The sequence below is a fragment of the Struthio camelus genome, chromosome W (genome assembly GCF_040807025.1).
Source record: "Struthio camelus isolate bStrCam1 chromosome W, bStrCam1.hap1, whole genome shotgun sequence".
Classification (NCBI taxonomy): domain Eukaryota; kingdom Metazoa; phylum Chordata; class Aves; order Struthioniformes; family Struthionidae; genus Struthio; species Struthio camelus.
In genome coordinates this window covers 3,838,950-3,859,501 of record NC_090981.1, presented here as the reverse complement: position 1 = coordinate 3,859,501, position 20,552 = coordinate 3,838,950, and the positions used below count along the sequence as shown (strand labels likewise).

The following is a 20,552-nucleotide window of genomic DNA, read 5'->3' as shown; positions in this document are numbered from 1 at the left end:
CTCCCTTTAAACCCCAAACAAGAAAGAGAAAGTCAAAAGGAAAGAGTGGATTATAATGGAATTTATTTTAAATGTGCTTTCAGGAGCATTTTAATCCCTGTTTGAGTGAAGAGCATCTGTTGTTCATGCTGGCAGAGGTGGCTGTTGTGTCCATACATGGGGGTAAGCAGTAATGAAAGATGCATGTGCTCTGGCACAGCTCAGTGTGCAAAAGGGATGAGGCACACTAACAGTAAAGCAAAAAATGGGCATTTGTGAAAATGGGAATGAGAAAGGAAAGGATGCCACCTCAGTACTGCATGGCATCATTAAATAGATGCAGCCGAGGAGGCTGTAAGGGCAATGTATGATCCATAGGGGAAGTGCTCGGGACATCCTTCCCATCCGCCTCCACAGCCCCAGCACAAGCTGGACAGGAGATTGCTGGGGTAACGACAGGGACTTTGCTGGGGGGACGCTTCAGGAGGAATGGCACTGCACCAAATTGGGCCACTTCCCCACCACACATGCTGCTGGGCTTCTCAGATGACTGTAAATACAAACAGTGGAGATGGGATATAACACTGCAAAGGTGTCTCCTCCCTCCTTCCCGAGGCCCACATGGAAATGACTCTTTCTCAGTATCAACAGCATCAGCTCAGATTTTCTCTGCAAGAAGAGCCAGGTGATTGCCCTGCTTGTAAAATTCAGTATTGAGCTGCTTGGAAAAGTCAATGATGTGAAACATTTTTCTGGTGGAAAAACGCCTTTTGACAAAACCATTGTTGCCAATATTTCATCGATTACAATGGAATTAAACCACTAGGAAAAATATTCTTTGGCAAGAATTTTGGCAACTGGTGTCAAATTAAAAAAAATATTAAATATGTATTAATATATATTTAATTTTGTTTTTCTATTTCCATTCCACTTTTATTATTGACACTTTACTTCATGGCATGTCATTTAAAGCTGGACACAATAATTCCTAGGACATTGCAAGCCCTGGCATATAATAATCCCTGTGACATGTCAGGAGAGCACAGATTCACATCTATTTTAGAGCATTTTGTTTAGGCACCTGAGCTCTCACTACAGTCAATGGGGAGCGAAGCTGGCATTTCCAGGCGACAACCTGCAGTGTGTAAGCTGCATGCCTAAAGTAGGTAGTGTGAATATCTCCTTCTCGCACACACACACGCTCTCCTGTCATGTCACACCTCACACTACCACTACTGATTTTATTTTAAAGGTAATGCAACAATGATAAACTAGGAAAGCCAAGAAATTCTGTTAATGTGTTGTTTACTCTTTCAGTTTGATTTAAAACACATTTCTATCAGTGTGTGCTTGCCTGAATCAGTATTATCTTATTTTCCAGATCAAAATGTATGCAGTATGAGCTTCAAATGAAATAATTCATATTTTTGAGCAAAAAGCAAGGTAAGTGCTCAGCTGAGAGATTTACAAGAGCACTTTTTCAGTATCTGGGTGTCAGTCTGGAATCATTTTTCTAGGATGCTGAAAACAGCTGTTCCCATAATTAGCACATGGCCTGTCACTTCTAGGGTATCAGCTAAATCCAGCTTAGGTGGTCAGCAATGGAAAGCTACTGCAAGCTAATGGCTGTTTGGTGGCCTCTGCTAACCCAAATACAACTGAACAAGGGAAAATAAAGCAAAAAAAACAAACAAACAAACACCTATTGCAAATGGAGATAATTTGCTCCTGGCACATGTTGCTCTGTAAATCCTGCTGGGTGTGTTATGCTGTTGTAAGACTGACTAGGCATCAAGGTGGCTAGAAGGAGTCTCCTTCCGATTGTCACCACCAGTTCCCACACAGTGCACAGGAGACTTCAGCTATCATGCAGGTGAGTCTGGCCCTTCCATCTGAGGGGGAAAAATGCTCATTCATTTAAAAAAAATCTATCTAAAGAAAACCGTGGCAAAGGAGAGGCAGCTCAGTAACCCAAGACCTGTTTACAGTGTTTCCCTCTTTGTGTGGGGAATTTGGATGCCTTCATCAGCACGCTGACAACATCTCATCATGCCATCCCTCCCGCCGGGGAGCGCCGTGCCTACCCTCCCCCTTAAACAGCAGTGTGAGAGTGACAGAGCTGGGCCCAACCACAGGGCTGCCTGGCACGAGTGTCCTCCTATTTCTAGCAGAGTTTACAGCTGTGGATGCGTAGGGAGGCAGCAGAGACACCAAATGAGCCTTCCCTGGTGATCCTTCCCTGCTTCCAGCAAACAGGTTAAGGAATTTTTAAGCCAATGTTGCAGCAGAACAGTGTGTTTTAGCTCCCATAGTTTGTCTAATACCTTTCTGAATCCATTTACATTTTTGCTTTCTATAGCACCCTGTGACAGTGAATCTTACCTGTTCACTGTGTGTTGGGTGATACAATACTTTCTTCTATTTGTTTTAAACTGGCTGTGTATGCTCCCCTGGTTCCCATACTGTGAGCTATAGTGAATAATTGTCACCTTTTCCATTAGTGTCACTGTCCTTAAAATTGTTTAGAAGGAATCTTTTGTGCTTCTTATTATTTTGGTTTGGATTTATCCAAAAAAAAAAAAAAAGGTGTTTTCATTCATTTATTTTGCAATTTGGCCAGAGGAAGCTTGGGGCTGGACAGCTAATTAAATATGAAGTGGCACGGGCTAGTTTCACAGAAAGCACACAGAGTAACAGCCAGTCCTAGCTATCCCACAGACAAAACAGGCTGTTTCCTAGAGCTGGGAGCAACAGAACATGTTGCACGAGTTGTGCAAGGGGCTGATGGCTTCAGCTCTGCCAGCCCCCCCCGGAGACTTTGGCCCTCTCCCCACTGGGCTTGTGGACCTATTACCAAAATCACATATCTGGGGTTTCACTTTCCCTCACAAATAGGGCGGGTGGAATGGGGGAGGAGGAGGAGGAGAACCACTGGGAAGAAGAGAGCTGTAGCTGTGTGGCAGATCTTTTCTGATAGGAATACAATAAGAAAACGGTTATTTCATCCCCATAATATGGACATGAGAGGAACAGGAACCACAGCTCACCATTATTTCATTCTTCACAAGCCCTTCTAGAGCTGTTTTCTGAATTCCTGCTGATGTGTGGCCCATGAGCACTACCAAAACTTTATGTTTTGGGATGAGTTCAAAAATCTGCATAAAGCCACAGCTGTACTTGAGCTGTGACCCCAGCAAATTCAAAGTTAAAATGGTTTGATTGCAAATAGACATACAAAGTGCAAAATGTCTCTGAATCATTATTCATACTCCCATTATTCATAGGAGCCCTCAGAAAGATTACATTTCTCACTTGTCCTCCAAGTACAATTAGGCAAACATGCAGATACCATGGTGACGAGCGTGGGACGCATGGATGAATGGATAAGCAAACTGCGTGATGGTAGTATCCAGCAAGGATAAGAGTTCACAACTAGTTTTCTAGATCCAAGATCACAATGCAACCCTGAAATTCCCATGCACTCAAACACCCTGAAAAGTTCAACAACTGGACTTCTTGTGTGGAAAAAGGTTACAAACCAAGGTCCTAGTTGTTATCAAGAATTACTTTGCAGCAACCACTACAGTGCCTTTAATAAGACTTACATGTCCTTTCATGCTAATGTTACAGAATCACAGAATCACAGAATCGTTTAGGTTGGAAGGGACCTCTGGAGATCATCTAGTCCAACCTCCCTGCTCAAGCAGGGTCACCTAGAGCACATTGCCCAGGATCACATCCAGACGGGTTTTGAATATCTCCAGCGAAGGAGACTCCACCACCTCTCTGGGCAACCTGTTCCAATGCTCTGTCACCCTCACAGTGAAGAAGTTTTTTCTCAGGTTCAGATGGAACTTCCTGTGGTTCAGTTTCTGCCCATTGCCTCTTGTCCTGTTGCTGGGCACCACGGAGAAGAGGCTGGCCTCATCCTCTTGACACTCCCCCTTCAGATACTTGTACATGTTGATGAGATCCCCTCTCAATCTTCTCTTCTCCAGGCTGAACAGGCCCAGCTCTTGCAGTCTTTCTTCATAGGAGAGATGCCCCAGCCCTCTAATCATCTCAGTAGCCCTCCGCTGGACTCTCTCCAGGAGTGCCATGTCTCTCTTGTACTGGGGAGCCCAGCACTGGACACAGGACTCCAGGTGGGGCCTCCCCAGGGCTGAGTAGAGGGGCAGGATCACCTCCCTCCACCTGCTGGCAACACTCTGCCTCATGCAGCCCAGGATACCCTTGGCCTTCCTGGCCCCAAGGGCACACTGCTGGCTCATGGTCAACTTGTTGTCCACCAGCACTCCCAGGTCCTTCTCTGCAGAGCTACTTTCCAGCAGGTCAACCCCCAGCCTGTCCTGGGAGATGGGGTTATTCCTCCCCAGGTGCAGGACCCTGCACTTGCCTTTGTGGAACTTCAGGAGGTTCCTCTCCACCCAGCTCTCCAGCCTGTCCAGGTCCCTCTGAATGGCAGCACAGCCCTCTGGTGTCTCAGCCTCTCCCCCCAGTTTAGTATCATCAGCAAACTTGCTGAGGGGGCACTCTGTCCCTTCCTCCAGGTCACTGAGGAATATATTGAACAAGACTGGACCCAGGACTGACCCCTGGGGGACACCACTAGCCACAGGCCTCCAACTTGACTCTGTGCCATTCACCACAACCCTCTGAGCTTGGCCATCCAGCCAGTTCTCAAGCCACCTCACCGTCCACTCATCTAGCCCACACTTCCTGAGCTTACCTAGGAGGATGTGATGGGAGACAGTGTCAAAAGCCTTGCTGAAGTCCAGGGAGACATCATCCACTGCTCTGCCCTCATCTACCCAGCCAGTCATTCCGTCATGGAAGGCTATCAGATTGGTCAAGCATGATTTCCCTTTGGTGAATCCATGCTGACTACTCCTGATCACCTTCTTGTCCTCCACATGCTTAGTGATGACCTTCAGGAGGAGCTGCTCCATCACCTTTCCAGGGATGGAGGGGAGGCTGACAGGCCTGTAGTTCCCTGGCTCCTCCTTCTTGCCCTTTTTGAAGACTGGGGTGACATTGGCTTTCTTCCAGTCCTCAGGCACCTCTCCTGATCTCCAGGACCTTTCAAAGATGATGGAGAGTGGCCTAGCGATAACATCCGCCAGCTCCCTCAGCACTCGTGGGTGCATCCCATCGGGGCCCATGGATTTATGGATGTCAAGTTTGGACAAAAGATCTCTAACCTGATCCTCCTCCACCAAGGGAGAGTCTTCCTTTCTCCAGCCTTCCTCTCTTGTCTCCAAGGTCTGGAATTCCTGAGGACCGGCCTTAGCAGTGAAGACGGAAGCAAAGAAGGCATTCAATAACTCTGCCTTCTCTGTATCCTTCGTCACCAGGGCACCCGCCCCATTCAGCAGCGGGCCCACGTTTTCCCTAGTCTTCCTTGTGCTACTGATGTATTTGAAGAAGCCCTTCTTGTTGTCCTTGACATCCCTTGCCAGATTTAATTCCAAATGGGCCTTAGCCTTCCTTGTCGCATCCCTGCACGCTCTGACAACGTCCCTGTATTCCTCCCAAGTGGCCTGTCCCCTTTTCCACATTCTGTACACTTCCTTCTTCTGCTGGAGTTTTGCCAGGAGTTCCTTGCTCATCCATGCAGGTCTCCTGCCCACTTTGCTGGACTTCTTCCTCAGAGGGATGCACTGATCCTGAGCCTGGAGGAAGTGACGCTTGAATATTAACCAGCTTTCTTGGACCCCTCTTCCTTCTAGGGCCCTACCCCAGGAGATTCCCCTAAGTAGGTCCCTGAAGAGGCCCAAGTCTGCTCTCCTGAAGTCCAGCGTTGCAATCCTACTCATTGCCCTGCTCCCTCCTCATAGGATCCTGAACTCCACCATCTCATGGTCACTGCAGCCAAGGCTGCCTCCAACCTTCACATCGCCAACTAGACCTTCTTTGTTCGTTAGTACAAGGTCTAGCATTGCACCTCTCCTCGTTGGCGTCTCCACCACCTGGGTCAAGAAATTATCAATGTTCAAACATAACCATTCACTGTCTTTGGCCTTCTTTGGCCATGTGTTTGCAGATGATGATATCATGGCCTGCTATCCTCAAAGCTATCATGATGCACATCAATATTATTCATTGTTAAATAGTTCCTGGCCAAAGCTTTCTGCAGCTGTAATTTGCTGCAAAATTTGGCTGCTTTCAGCCTCAACAGCATGGGAAGGTGTTTATGAAGGGGACTCTCATCTGTTCAGCAAAAGGTGCTGCAGCCTGATGGCCAATATCGCCCCAATAATTGCTTGGGGGGCTTCTGTTTGCTAAATCTCTGCTTGTTTAACTCCAAAAGATAGGGGCTGAGCTAATGGATTTCCAAGAGGTATTTAACAAGCAGATTCCTCAACTGCCCACACAAATGCATACTAATAATCAGGCAAAATTGGGTACACACATGATTTGTGTGGTGTGTCTCTCCAGGATAAACAGCTCCCACCCTCCCCTCTGCCTTTCCCTGGTCCATTTCCCAGGCAGAGGGTTGTCACGTTTAGTGAATCAGTGCCCCTTTTCAATACTGAAGTAACGGTAAAATATGACATCAGTGATTAAAATATCTGTACCTTGGACTTTGAGACTCCTATTTTAACAGTTTCTCTTATCATCATAAAAATAGAATGAATGTTGTTATTTATGGTTGCTCACATGTCAGATCACTTTAACATGACATATAATTGCAGGTTGCAAACTTCTACAAAATCATAGGACAGTAAAAAGAAATGCCCCCCCCCAAGAAATAATTTCCCTTGCACTTTCCCATCTTTTCTTGTCTTGTTCCCCTGGCAGATTGCCTGGGCAGATGGGAAAATCTTTGATTTAAAAATCTCATGTATCAGCTCAGACTTGGGTAAAATTCAGTCGGGTGCCCTATAAAGGACAACAGCATATTACAGAAATACTGCCTTCCTCACTTTTAAAAGAAATAGAACAATTTCAAAATAAAAATAAAAAAGTGTTTAAAAAAAACCTTCTGGTCTTTCTGGTGAGCAGACGAGTGTGAAACCGCTCGTGCTGGTGCACCTCCTGCTCAGGTAGTTTTGTCCAGCTGTCCCGCAGCTGGTTCAGTCATTTACAGGATCCCCTTTTGGCTGCGGAGCTGAGTTGGGGAGTGATACGGCTGCACCCAGCCACATGCTTTGGGTTCCTCAAATAATGCCATCCTTGAGATACCCTTTTGGGCTACAAGAGGCCACTCTGCACGCTGGTATGTAGTAGGATACAGTCAAGGCGTTCAGGCTTTGTGATGCTGGAGCTTTGCACTGTCGACTCAGATAAAATAAATACACTTGCCCGAAATGTTTGCTCAGCCTTGAAACTTTGCTCAGTGAAGAGCTGATGTTCCTGAGGGTTTTTTAAAATAAACAAGCGAAGCAGCTTTGTCCTTAGCCTGTAGCCTTGGGAAAGGGAAATCTTAAATCACCTGTTATATATATAATTTTTTAATTTGAATTTCCTTGTAAAGGCAATTTCCTCCTATTGAACTTATTTGTAAATACGGGGAGGGTGGGAGGAAAGCTATTAAATGAGTTTATTCAGCCACTGAGTCACTGGGGAGAGGCTGGTGATGGCCAGAGGAGGCTCAGCCCCGGCAGGGAAATGGTCACGGCCCCATGGCTCAGGCTCGCATGCCCCCTAGTTATTTTAAGCTGACTCTAGCATCCCAACTGGTTTTGTTTCTACCTCTGCAGAGTGAAAAGGGCTCTTTCCCTGAAGTTGGAGAAACAAACAAACAAAAAAAAGCTTTATGCCACACTTCTGGCTGCAATCCAGCCTACAGGAAAGGTTTTAGAAAAGCAAAAGCATCACACATTTGATCTTGGGGAAAAAAAGAAAAACGATTCAGTTCTTGATGCAGCACTCGGACAACTCAAGTGGGAGAGCAAAAGGAAGGGATTTTCAGACTCAACTTTCACAGAATCACAGAATCACAGAATCACAGAATCGTTTAGGTTGGAAGGGACCTCTGGAGATCATCTAGTCCAACCTCCCTGCTCAAGCAGGGTCACCTAGAGCACATTGCCCAGAATCATGTCCAGACGGGTTTTGAATGTCTCCAGGGAAGGAGACTCCACTACCTCTCTGGGCAACCTGTGCCAGTGCTCTGTCACCCTCACAGGAAAGAAGTTTCTCCTCATGTTCAGACGGACCTTCCTGCGTTTCAGTTTGCACCCGTTGCCTCTTGTCCTGTTGCTGGGCACCACGGAGAAGAGTCTGGCCCCAGCCTCTTGACACCCTCCCTTCAGATACTTGTACACATTGATGAGATCCCCCCGCAGTCTTCTCTTCTCCAGGCTGAACAGGCCCAGCTCTTGCAGTCTTTCTTCATAGGAGAGATGCCCCAGCCCTCTAATCATCTCAGTAGCCCTCCGCTGGACTCTCCAGGAGTGCCATGTCTCTCTTGTACTGGGGAGCCCAGCACTGGACACAGGACTCCAGGTGGGGCCTCCCCATGGCTGAGTAGAGGGGCAGGATCACCTCCCTCCACCTGCTGGCAACACTCTGCCTCATGCAGCCCAGGATACCCTTGGCCTTCCTGGCCCCAAGGGCACACTGCTGCCTCATGGTCAACTTGTTGTCCACCAGGACTCCCAGGCCCTTCTCTGCAGAGCTGCTCTCCAGCAGGTCAGCCCCCAGCCTGTACTGGTGCATGGGATTATTCCTCCCCAGGTGCAGGACCCTGCACTTGCCTTGGTTGAACTTCAGGAGGTTCCTCTCCACCCAGCTCTCCAGCCTGTCCAGGTCCCTCTGAATGGCAGCACAGCCCTCTGGTGTCTCAGCCTCTCCCCCCAGTTTAGTATCATCAACAAACTTGCTGAGGGGGCACTCTGTCCCTTCCTCAAGGTCACTGAGGAATACATTGAACAAGACTGGACCCAGGACTGACCCCTGGGGGGACACCGCTAGCCACAGGCCTCCAACTAGACTCTGCGCCACTGACCACAACCCTCTGAGCTCTGCCATCCAGCCAGGTCTCAATCCACCTCACTGTCCACTCCTCCAACCCACACTTCCTGAGCTTGCCTAGGAGGATGTGATGGGAGACAGTGTCAAAAGCCTTGCTGAAGTCCAGGGAGACAACATCCACTGCTCTGCCCTCACCTACCCAGCCAGTCATTCCATCATGGAAGGCTATCAGGTTGGTCAAGCATGATTTCCCCTTGGTGAATCCATGCTGACTACTCCTGATCACTTTCCTGTCCTCCACATGCTTAGTGAGGACCTCCAGGATGAGCTGTTCCATCACCTTCCCAGGGATGGAGGTGAGGCTGACAGGCCTGTAGTTCCCTGGCTCCTCCTTCTCACCCTTTTTGAAGGCTGGAGTGACCTTGGCTTTCTTCCAGCCCTCAGGCACCTCTCCTGTTCTCCAGGACCTTTCCAAGATGATGGAGAGTGGCCATGCAATAACATCCGCCAGCTCCCTCAGCACTCGTGGGTGCATCCCATCGGGGCCCATGGATTTATGGATGTCAAGTTTGGACAAAAGATCTCTCACCCGATCCTCCTCAACCAAGGGAGAGTCTTCCTCTCTTGTCCCCAGGGTCTGGAATTCTTGAGGGCTGGCCTTAGCAGTGAAGACTGAAGCAAAGAAGGCATTCAATAACTCTGCCTTCTCTGTATCCTTTGTTATCAGGGCACCCGCCCCATTCAGCAGCGGGCCCACGTTTTCCCTAGTCTTCCTTGTGCTACTGATGTATTTGAAGAAGCCCTTCTTGTTGTCCTTGACATCCCTTGCCAGATTTAATTCCAAATGGGTCTTGGCCTTCCTTGTCACATCCCTGCATACTCTGACAACGTCCCTGTATTCCTCCCAAAGGGGCCTGTCCCTGCTTCCACATTCTGTAGACTTCCTTCTTCTGCTGGAGTTTTGCCAGGAGTTCCTTGCTCATCCATGCAGGTCTCCTGCCCACTTTGCTGGCCTTCTTACTCAGAGGGATGCACTGCTCTTGAGCCTGGAGGAAGTGATGCTTGAATATTAACCAGCTCTCCTGGACCCCTCTTCCTTCTAGGGCCTGGTCCAATGGGATTCTTCCAAGAAGGTCCCTGAAGAGGCCCAAGTCTGCTCTCCTCAAGTCCAGGGTTGTGATCCTACTTATTGCCCTGCTCCCTCCTCCCAGGATCCTGAACGCCACCATCTCATGGTCACTGCAGCCAAGGCTGCCCCCAACCTTCACCTCTCCAACCAGCCCTTCCTTGTCTGTTAGCACAAAGTCCAGCAGCACACCTCTCCTCGTTGGTGTATCCACCACCTGGGTCAAGAAATTATCATCAATGCTTTGCAAGAACCTCTTTGACTGTTTGTGTCTAGCTGTGCTCTCTTCCCAGCAGATGTCAGGGTGGTTGAAGTTCCCCATGAGAATAAGGGTCTGTGACCATGAGGCTACTTCCAGCTGTCGGTAGAAGGCCTCATCGACTACTTCTTCCTGATCAGGGGGCCTGTAGCAAACACCCACAACAGTGTCACCCAGGTTAGCCTGCCCTTTAATCCTTACCCATAGGCTCTCAACTTGCTCTTCATCCACCCCCAGGCAGAGCTCCACACATTCCAGTTGCTCCCTCACATAAAGAGCAACTCCACCACCTCCCCTTCCTGGCCTGGCCTTCCTAAAAAGCTCATAGCCATCCATGGCAGCATTCCAGTCATGTGAGCTATCCCACCATGTCTCTGTAACTGCAATGAGATCATGGCCCTGCGACCACACACAGATCTCTTAACTCTTCCTGCTTATTCCCCATGCTGCGTGCATTGGTGTACAGGCACTTCAGAGAGCCAATCGAGCATGCAGGTTTCTCAGGAGAGGTGGAAGAGGATCCTCCATAGCCATGTCCCATACACACTCCCCTGGCTGCATGCACCTGCTGGAGGCATCCTGACTTGAGTGGTGTTTTACTGACTACCCTGTCTCTATAACACTCCTCTTCCCCCATCTTGCCTAGTTTAAAGCCCTCCTTACCAGGCTGGCCAACCTGCTGGCAAAGACATGCGTGCCCCGCTTGGTGAGGTGGATCCCATCGCTCCCCATCAGCTGTTGATCTTCAAACAGGGTCCCATGGTCATAGAAACCAAAGCCCTGTTGCCAACACCAGCGGCGCAGCCAGCTGTTAACTTGGAAAACTCGTCTACTCCTCCTCTCATCCTTCCCCCTCACAGGCAAGATTGAGGAGAAAACGACCTGGGCTCCTAGACCCTTGACCACCATCCCCAGAGCTCTGAAGTCCTGTTTGATGGTTTCCAGTTTGCCTTTCATGTCATTAGTGCCCACATGGAAGAGCAGCAGAGGGTAGTAGTCTCATGCATGGACAAGCCTTGGCAGATCTAGAACATTTCATCTAGAACTGAGCCACAAGTGAAAGAAGATGTGCTCACATAGCAGAGGCATTGCTCCAGTGTCTACAAGACTCTTAAAGTTTGGGAAAACACAGTGATTTCATACGACCCTTTTGTCTGTATTGCACTTAAAAACAATTGTATTTTACTCAAAAAGATAAACAGAAGTCTGCAACTTTAGTTATGATAGTGAAACATGCCCCATAGTTAGCAGAAAAAGAGTGGAAGTTACCCTGACTGCTTAGGATTTACAGTCAATAATGATATTCTTGTGTCAGCTCTTTTTAAAAATAGTCCTCTATTTCAGGTTAGAGATCTTTTGTCCAAACTTGACATCCATAAATCCATGGGCCCCGATGGGATGCACCCACGAGTGCTGAGGGAGCTGGTGGATGTTATCGCTAGGCCACTCTCCATCATCTTGGAAAGGTCCTGGAGAATTGGAGAGGTGCCTGAGGACTGGAAGAAAGCCAATGTCACTCCAGCCTTCAAAAAGGGTGAGAAGGAGGAGCCAGGGAACTACAGGCCTGTCAGCCTCACCTCCATCCCTGGGAAGGTGATGGAACAGCTCCTCCTGGAGGTCATCACTAAGCATCTGGAGGACAAAAAGGTGATCAGGAGTAGTCAGCATGGATTCACCAAAGGGAAATCATGCTTGACCAATCTGATAGCCTTCCATGATGGAATGACTGGCTGGGTAGATGAGGGCAGAGCAGTGGATGATGTCTCCCTGGACTTCAGCAAGGCTTTTGACACTGTCTCCCATCACCTCCTCCTAGGCAAGCTCAGGAAGTGTGGGTTGGAGGAGTGGACAGTGAGGTGGATTGAGACCTGGCTGGATGGCAGAGCTCAGAGGGTTGTGGTCAGTGGTGCAGAGTCTAGTTGGAGGCCTGTGGCTAGCGGCGTCCCCCAGGGGTCAGTCCTGGGTCCAGTCTTGTTCAATGTATTCCTCAGTGACCTGGAGGAAGGGACAGAGTGCACCCTCAGCAAGTTTGCTGATGATACTGAACTGGGGGGAGAGGCTGAGACACCAGAGGGCTGTGCTGCCATTCAGAGGGACCTGGACAGGCTGGAGAGCTGGGCGGAGAGGAACCTCCTGAAGTTCCACAAAGGCAAGTGCAAGGTCCTGCACCTAGGCAGGAATAATCCCATGCACCAGGACAGGCTGGGGGCTGACCTGCTGGAGAGCAGCTCTGCAGAGAAGGACCTGGGAGTCCTGGTGGACAACAAGTTGACCATGAGCCAGCAGTGTGCCCTTGGAGCCAAAAAGGCCAAGGGTATCCTGGGCTGCATGAGGCAGAGTGTTGCCAGCAGGTGGAGGGAGGTGATCCTGCCCCTCTACTCAGCCCTGGGGAGGCCCCACCTGGAGTCCTGTGTCCAGTGCTGGGCTCCCCAGTACAAGAGAGACATGGCACTCCTGGAGAGAGTCCAGCGGAGGGCTACCAAGATGATTAGAGGGCTGGAGCATCTCTCCTATGAAGAAAGATTGCAAGAGCTGGGCCTGTTCAGCCTGGAGAAGAGAAGATTGAGAGGGGATCTCATCAACATGTACAAGTATCTGAAGGGGGAGTGTCAAGAGGATGAGGCCAGCCTCTTCTCCGTGGTGCCCAGCAACAGGACAAGAGGCAATGGGCAGAAACTGAACCACAGGAAGGTCCATCTGAACCTGAGGAAAAACTTCTTCACTGTGAGGGTGACAGAGCATTGGAACAGGTTGCCCAGAGAGGTGGTGGAGTCTCCTTCCCTGGAGATATTCAAAACCCGTCTGGATGTGATCCTGGGCAATGTGCTCTAGGTGACCCTGCTTGAGCAGGGAGGTTGGACTAGATGATCTCCAGAGGTCCCTTCCAACCTAAACGATTCTGTGATTCTGTGATTTCTAGCCCAAAATAGCATACTACTTATACATAGAAGCTGTTTGTGCATATATTAACTTTCTTTTCCCAGTACTAATAAGCTCTGCAAAGATATGTTCTTAGCATAATCTCCTACTTTGGTTAGTTAAAAAATAACCCCCTCAGCAGTTTTTCATATCATGTGAATCACTGTAAGTAAATCAGAAATGGGTTTGCAGGAAGCAGCCACAGAGGTGACACGTTGTGGAGTAAGGATGTTTCTGGGGTTGGAGGTGGATATTTGGGAACAGAAATGTAACAATTCCACGAGTAAGGGAATTCCTGCATATTGCTGTTTTTATTGCTTGGTGTGGATGTGACACAGCAGTTTCCCAAGCTGAAATGCCAGCAATTGAAGCTTTTTAATGGGCAAGTTGAGGACAAAGCATGGTGGTGGGGGGTGAATTTTAGCCTCTGTAAAAACACACAGGAGTACACAGATATTTCAGAGCAGTGTTCACCACAAGCTAAAAATAGGAGCAGCTGCCTCTGGGCTTCGCCTGCATTTGCCCTCAAGCACATGGGGTCAGACGTGGGGCTCAGTCACACTCAGCAGCAGAGTGAAGGGATGTTGAGCTTCCCCCATACCCCTCCCTACCTCGGTGGGGAACCGAGCTGGGGGTCACTCAGAGGGAAGTGAGGACATGGCAGAGGCATCTTTGGAGAGGACAGCGATTTCTGGGCAGTTCTGGCAGATGAAGCTTTTAAAAACCCCTTGGAGGCCCTCGGCTAGACTTTGACACCTGGGAGCGAGGCCAAGTTCAGTGCTGCCATATCAGCACAGGAGCCAGAGCGGGGTCCAGGTCCTGCTGCTGTCATGGCCACGTCATGCAATCAGGGACAATTTAGGACACAGCATGTGCTGTCCTTGCTGCAGGATCACTTCAATCTGCCATCAGGGCATCCTGGTTGCTCATGTCCATGCCCCTGGCAGCATGACTGCGTGGGTGGCCTCTCCCTCACCCGCGCTGTGCATGATCTAGTTTAATGCTCTTTAAAATACAGCTTTTTAACTCAGATCATTTGGACAGAACCCCATCAGGGAGCAATTGCACACCTTGGGATGGAGGGGGTGCAAAACTAGGGTGAGAGAGAAGCAGCTGGGGCAGCAGCCGCGTAACACAGCTCAGCTGCAAACTGTGTTCTCGCTTACCCTTTCTGGGCTTCGTCCACACCTCCCTTCAGCAGGGACAGCCACGCTTACCCACACACATGAAGGGCTCTGTGAAATAAAAAGGAGCAGGGCTGTAAAAGTGCTAATGTTATTATTCACCAGTCTAACCTTCGGTCTCCAGCAGGAATTTGCATGTGAGAGTGAAATGTCTCTTTACTGAAGGTTGGTCTGCACTGAGAAATGACTCTGTGCTGACCTGTGATTCACCTCCTCCAAATGACAAACTGTTAAACACAACAGCCTTTGCTTACATTAAGTGCCTAAAGCTGAGTTAATTAACATGTACCTCCAGGCCATTTCCTAACAATTTCCAAAATCTCTAGCTTAGAAAATCTTGCAGAGGAGTCGGATCATCTCATGCCTATTCCCACTGTTGATCATTTATTTTTTGCCAAGTGCCTACGTGTGAGTGAGTTACTAATGTAAGCTAAAACCCCAACATAAATCAAGTTTAAACCCTTGTATGCCCTTCTCACGAGCCTGCAGGTTGGGGGGCTCAGGCTTCAGCTAGTAAACCTAAAAACCATGACAGAAAATGCCAACCTTTGCATTGCTGCTGCATGCTTGAAGCTACCAGCCAGTTCATAGCAGCACAGAAACCAAATGTGCAATTGCACAGCAGTTGGTGCTCGTCTGCACTGGGGGTCTCACCTCTCCAGCTGCCCCTGCCTCCTCCCTGCACAAACTCCAGTGCTCACTGAACTCTCCTTGAGCTGTTGTGGTGACTAAACTGGCAGAAAAACACCCAAGTTTTTGGTTGGTTTGCAGAAATGGTTCAGTGTCAGTCAGCAAAGCACAGGGGCTCTGGTAAAGGAAGAGGAGGGAGCAAGCACCCAGGGACACAGGAAGGAGGAAGCCCTACATTTAGCATGTGTATCAGGTTAACCTTAGCCTGCCACAGATGTGCCTGCTTCACTATGCACCTGAAAACCGAAGTTTTCTCTGGGTAGGGTGACATCCACGCGTGATGGCCCAAGTCACCTCTTTGTTACCAGATATGCATGAGACTAGAGCTGAAGAACTGCAGACTCTAGGCAGGTTTATCTGGCTTGTTGTCTGTGAGCAATGTAGTCAGTTGAAAGGTGGGCTGCTAGCAAAAATACACAAATCAGTATGGATATTGTCTGTTAGATGAGTCCGATATACCAATCAAAGGAACCACCTCAGTCTTCCTCTAACACCGAAGGCTGTAACCTAATTGACAGGGATCAAGATTTTTCCAGGGTCATAAAGCTACCTTCCCCTCATAAATCTCATGATACTTAAAATACAACTAAGGAAAATCTACTGTAACCTAATCCTGTTTAAACCTAGTCTGATCTGGTCTCCCAGAAGCATTATCAAAGACCTGTGCACAAACCATTTCACAGGCTCCTTTGGGAACCCATTGAATACCCCTGATGTACCAAACTTCCTGCTGACCTACTAACGTAAGCCTCAGTCAAAGCTACAGTAAAAATGCTGTTCGTCCAAGGAAAATCTCGATCAGCGTATACAGAAGGGTCAGTTCTAGAAAAACGTGCAGGCAGGTTGGGTGGGCTTAACAATTTTTTAAACAGTGTTATCATAAAGGTAACAGTACACTACTGTAAAGAGTAGGTAAATGGGAATTGGGGACAATGACTGAAATCACTTTTCATCTCCTCAGATCTGTGCTCTGATCTCAGCGATATTACACATGAAGTTTCACAGTGGGACTTCATCCTGTTTGTCTATACTGCAAAATCACCAAATAATCTGGCAAAAAAATTAGAGGGAGGTGTTACAAGTCTCTGAAGATGAGTGGTCTGAGCCATAGGGAGCCTCTCTCCACCTACATGTTTGTCCTGTAGCAGCTTAGTTTGTGCTTATAACACCTGTCTCACAAAAGAGTTCACCAACAAACTGATAAACGCTGCCACCAAAACGCTTTGAAGAAACAAAATATATTAACTACATGTACAAACCATTGTCAATAAAATCAATAAGTAAAATCAACCAATAAAGAGGAGTCCAAATATGCATACAAAAACATGCGTGTAGCATTTTTTTAAACACCTTTCAGGAGCTGGATGTACTTTTGACAAAGGGCCTGAGTATCATTATCTCTGTTGTTACAGTGAGAAAATGAAGCTGAAAAAAGAGAAATGATATACTGAGAAGGGGGCCCCATTCTGGATTTCCAGCCTCATTTTATCCTCTAGGTCATGTTGGCCTCCATTTATATTGCTTTTATTATTGAGCCATTAAAAAGAGCTATAAGAAGATCCTGAAAACAACATGAGGGTGAACCAGGAAAAGAAAGTTAAAAGTAACTTACCATAGAGTTCTCACAGCCCTGTAAAACAACAGTAACAAACCCCCCAAACAAAACATTTTAAAAAGGTGCTTTTCACTAAGAGTGAAAGAAACCATTGTGAGGCTAGCTGGTTGTGGGACCGGAGAAGAGCAAAACTAGTTAAGATGCAGCCACAATTTCAAGTAGCTCTGGCTGGAGGAGTAGCACATGGAGTACTAGGTATCTAAGGGGCCTTGAGTCAAATTAGGTAAGTACATTTGGCTATTACACAGTCAGTGAATCTAACTCTTCACTTGGATTTAAACATTTTTCATGAGCAACCCAGCTCTGGTGGTTCATTCAGCAAACATGGCCCTGCTCTATCACAAGGAGAGGTAATCTTACAGTGATGTTTGGGTTGGTCTTATACAGAGCCAGCCACTTTCTAACTACGTTATATGACATTGCAAGTGTCAGGCTTATGTTCAGTTGAATACTTTGAAAAACAGGATATTAACTGGAAGAAAAAACAAAAAAGACCAAGGAACTTTATATTTTATAAATAAAATATATTAAATTTCTTGATACACACAAACACATTTAGAGATTTAAAAGAATACATGCACGCCAGTTACAAAACCATACTGAAAACAAATAAAATAAGAGCTTGCTCCAGGGTAATGTGAAATATTGTCATCTATGTATGGATTAAAAATAGTATTGTACTCAAAGGCTAGTCATTTAATATGAGAATCATTCAGAAGAGAAACCAGAGCCTGCAGGACATGTTTTAAAGAAAGAGGCTATCAAAATACTTTGTTAGTGGCACAGGTTGTGGGTAACCTCACAATGAAATGCAGGCAAAGAGGAAGGGACTTGACTCCAGCAGACCCCTTTCGGGTGCCTGTAAACTTGGTTAATACAAGACTTAATCTGCCTCAGCTCAGGACTGATTACACAATTCAACCCTGCATGCCTGTACTCAGAAGCCTGGATACAATTATACTACTTACTTTTAATTTTTCTCTCTATACTAAATAAACCTCAATTTGTGATAATTGGGCTTACTGCTACACCAAAATTAATGCTGCAAGCTGATTTTAGAGACAAGGAGAAACTAATTGAGGGTACCAAGAAATTTATTAAAGATATCCTACTTAAGGGACTTGAGTCAAAAGGAGAATTGAGCTGAGAAGCCTAGCTACAAGTATTACTGCACTACTAGCCACAAGCCTATGAGAAATAGAAAAAAAATACACTGAAAAGAAAATAGCAATAAAAAAATTATATTTCATCTAAAACTTATTGCAGAGCACAAAAGGCAACATGAGGCACAGCTTCTTCAAGAATCACAGAACGGTTGAGGTTGGAAGGGACCTCTGGAGATCATCTACTCCAACCTCCCTGCTCAAGCAGGGTCCTCTAGAGCACATTGCCCAGGACCATGTCCAGATGGCTTTTGAATATCTCCAGGGAAGGAGACTCCACTACCTCTCTGGGCAACCTGTTCCAATGCTCTGTCACCCTCACAGGAAAGAGGTTTCTCCTCATGTTCAGACGGACCTTCCTGCATTTCAGTTTGCACCCGTTGCCTCTTGTCCTGTCCCTGGGCACCACGGAGAAGAGTCTGACCCCAGCCTCTTGACACCCTCCCTTCAGATACTTGTACACATTGATGAGATCCCCCCTCAGTCTTCTCTTCTCCAGGCTGAACAGGCCCAGCTCTCTCAGCCTTTCTTCATAGGAGAGGTGCTCCAGTCCCCTAATCACCTTTGTAGCCCTCCACTGGACTCTCCCCAGTAGTGCCATGTCTCTCTTGCACTGGGGAGCCCAGCACTGGACACAGGACTCCAGGGGAGGCCTCCCCAGGGCTGAGTAGAGGGGCAGGATCACCTCCCTCCACCTGCTGGCAACACTCTGCCTCATGCAGCCCAGGATACCCTTGGCCTTCCTGGCCCCAAGGACACACTGCTGGCTCATGGTCAACTTGTTGTCCACCAGCACTCCCAGGTCCTTCTCTGCAGAGCTGCTCTCCAGCAGGTCAGCCCCCAGCCTGTCCTGGGAGATGGGGTTATTCCTCCCCAGGTGCAGGACCCTGCACTTGCCTTGGTTGGACTTCAGGAGGTTCCTCTCCACCCAGCTCTCCAGCCTGTCCAGGTCCCTCTGAATGGCAGCACAGCCCTCTGGTGTCTCAGCCACTCCTCCCAGTTTAATATCATCAGCAAACTTGCTGAGGGGGCACTCTGTCCCTTCCTCCAGGTCACTGAGGAATACATTGAACAAGACTGGACCCAGGACTGACCCCTGGGGGACACCGCTAGCTACAGGCCTCCAACTAGACTCTGCGCCACTGACCACAACCCTCTGAGCTCGGCCATCCAGCCAGGTCTCAATCCACCTCACTGTCCACTCATCTAGCCCACACTTCCTGAGCTTGCCTAGGAGGATGTGATGGGAGACAGTGTCAAAAGCCTTGCTGAAGTCCAGGGAGACAACATCCACTGCTCTCCCCTCATCTCCCCAGCCAGTCACTCCCATCATAGAAGGCTATCAGATTGGTCAAGCATGATTTCCCTTTGGTGAATCCATGCTGACTACTCCTGATCACCTTCTTGTCCTCCACATGCTTAGTGAGGACCTCCAGGAGGAGCTGTTCCATCACCTTCCCAGGGATGGAGGTGAGGCTGACAGGCCTGTAGTTCCCTGGCTCCCCCTTCTCACCCTTTTTGAAGGCTGGAGTGACCTTGGCTTTCTTCCACCCCTCAGGCACCTCTCCTGTTCTCCAGGACCTTTCCAGGATGATGGAGAGTGGCCTAGCAATAACATCCGCCAGCTCCCTCAGCACTCGTGGGTGCATCCCATCGGGGCCCATGGACTTGTGGATGTCAAGTTTGCCTAAACAATCTCTCACCTGATCCTTTCTCCAGACTTTCTCCCTGGTCTCCAGGGTACAGGATTCCTGAGGGCTGGCCTTAGCAGTAGAGACTGAAGCAAAGAAGGCATTCAGCAACTCTGCCTTCTCTGTATCCCTCATCACCAGGGCACCCGCCCCATTCAGCTGCGGGCCCACATTTTCCCTAGTCTACTGATGTATTTGAAGAAGCCCTTCTTGTTGTCCTTGACATCCCTTGCCAGATTTAATTCCAACTGGGCCTTAGCCTTCCTTGTCGCATCCCTGCACACTCTGACAATGTCCCTATATTCCTCCCAAAGGGCCTGTCCCTGCTTCCACCTCCTGCACACTTCCTGCTTCTCTTTGAGTTTTGCCAGGAGCTCCTTGCTCATCCATGCAGGTCTCCTGCCCACTTTGCTGGACTCCTTGCTCAGAGGGATGCACTGCTCTTGAGCCTGGAGGAAGTGATGCTTGAATATTAACCAGCTCTCCTGGACCCCTCTTCCTTCTAGGGCCCTACCCCATGAGATTCCTCCAAGTAGGTCCCTGAAGAGGCCCAAGTCTGCTCTCCTCAAGTCCAGGGTTGCAATCCTACTTATTGCCCTGCTCCCTCCTCCCAGGATCCTGAACTCCACCATCTCATGGTCACTGCAGCCAAGGCTGCCCCCAACCTGCACATCTCCAACCAGCCCTTCCTTGTCTGTTAGTACAAGGTCCAGCAGCACACCTCTCCTCATTGGCTCCTGTATCACCTGTACCAACAGGATGGTAGACTTTGGAGGAAGGATCCTATAATATTATTAAAAGCATCTTAAATGGGCAAATTTCAGGTCAATTAAGATCCAAAGCTTAAGTTAATCATCCAAACCTGATCAAGGTTTACATTGTACCAAACTACTAAGTTACACATGCACAGAATCTGGAAGTACTCAATTTGGTTGGTCTGCTTTGGGTCAAATTTCCAAATATAGTTATGAGCATCCCTTATGCCTGGATTTTGAATTCTCTAATAT

At 48.2% G+C, this 20,552-nt stretch overlaps 1 long non-coding RNA gene across 1 annotated transcript; it reads left to right on the top strand.

The window, feature by feature from the left end:
- Positions 1-82: 82 nt before the first annotated feature.
- Positions 83-16,372, top strand: LOC104146592 (uncharacterized). The gene is made up of 3 exons (XR_694698.2): positions 83-162; positions 1,361-1,422; positions 16,038-16,372. It is a non-coding gene; the product is annotated as an uncharacterized lncRNA (long non-coding RNA).
- The last annotated feature ends 4,180 nt before the right edge of the window (positions 16,373-20,552 follow it).